Source organism: Arachis hypogaea, chromosome 14, assembly GCF_003086295.3.
Source record: "Arachis hypogaea cultivar Tifrunner chromosome 14, arahy.Tifrunner.gnm2.J5K5, whole genome shotgun sequence".
In the NCBI taxonomy this organism is placed as follows: domain Eukaryota; kingdom Viridiplantae; phylum Streptophyta; class Magnoliopsida; order Fabales; family Fabaceae; genus Arachis; species Arachis hypogaea.
The window spans coordinates 66,725,611-66,726,961 of record NC_092049.1 but is presented as its reverse complement, the minus strand read 5'-3'; the positions used below and the strand labels follow the sequence as shown (position 1 = coordinate 66,726,961).

The 1,351-nt window shown below is 36.9% G+C and overlaps 1 non-coding gene across 1 annotated transcript; it reads left to right on the top strand.

The window, feature by feature from the left end:
- The first annotated feature begins 271 nt into the window (after window positions 1-271).
- Window positions 272-379, top strand: LOC112746775 (small nucleolar RNA R71). The gene has a single exon (XR_003174639.1). It is a non-coding gene; the product is annotated as a small nucleolar RNA R71 (small nucleolar RNA).
- Window positions 380-1,351: the final 972 nt, after the last annotated feature.

The following is a 1,351-nucleotide window of genomic DNA, read 5'->3' as shown; positions in this document are numbered from 1 at the left end:
AATTCATCTGCTGAGACAAAATTTTGTTCTGAGCAAGAAGAGCATAAAATGCCTCTACTTCCAAAATGCCTTTTTTCTGAGGTGTCCCGAATCTCACAAGATTCCTGTTAGATGAGTAGAGATATTGGTTATTAGCAAACAACTCAATAAGCTCAGTAGTCTCCTCTGGTGTCTTTTTCATGTACAATGAACCACCTGCAAAATTATCTAAACACATTTTTGACATTTCACATAATCCCTTATAAAAGATATACAGCTGAGTCCATTTAGAAAACATGTCCGGAGGGCATTGCCTGGTCAGCACCTTGTATCTCTCCCAGGCTTCATAGAGGGTCTCACCATCTTTTTGTCTGAAGGTCTGAACCTCCACCCTTAGCTTAGTCAGCTTTTGTGGTGGGAAAAATTTAGTCAGAAATCCAGTGACCACCTTATCCCAAGTGTCCAGGCTCTCCTTGGGTTGAGAATCTAGCCACAGCTTTGCTCTATCCCTCACAACAATTAGGAAGAGCATGAGTTTGTAAAACTCAGGATTTACTCCATTCGTCTTCACAGTATCACAAATCTACAGGAAATTAGAAATAAATTGATTTGGGTCTTCCTGAGGAAGTCCATGATACTGACAATTTTGTCGCACAAGAATGACTAGCTACGGCTTTAGATCACAGTTGTTTGCAGCTATAGGAGGCACCACAATACTTTTTCCATAAAGATCTACATTGGGGGCAGTGTATGAGCTAAGCACTCTTCTAGGTTATTCATTCTCATTCAGATTTGCCACATTGGTATTGACAGCACGATTATGATCCATGGTGGACTCTACAGCTTCCCTCTCAAAAGTTTCACTCAGATTTTCACTAGCCTTGTAAAGTCTAGCTTGTTGCAAGTGCCGCCTCAAAGTTCTTTCAGGTTCAGGATCAAAATCTGTAAGAGGTTCCTTGTGTTTATTCCTGCTCATAAACAGACCGAAGTCAAGAAAAGTGGGATTCTCTACGTCAGAGTGTAGAGAATTCCTAGTGAGGTAACCTGTGTAAAGAAATAAAATAAAACACTAAAAAAATTAAAGCTAAAAATTGTCAAAAATGATGACTAAAATTAAGCTAGGAAATTCAAAATTTATAAAGAAAATTAAATGGAAAAATTAAAATAAAATTAACTAGGTAACACCAAACTTAAATTCAGAAATTAAGTAAAAATAATAGCACTAGATTTTCGAAAATTATAAAGCAAAATTAAATAAATTTAAAATTAAAGTGCCTAGTCTAAGCAATCAAACAACTAATAGTTGTCAATCACAGTCAATCCCCGGCAACGGTGCCAAAAATATGGTACGGAATTTATAACCCACAAACTA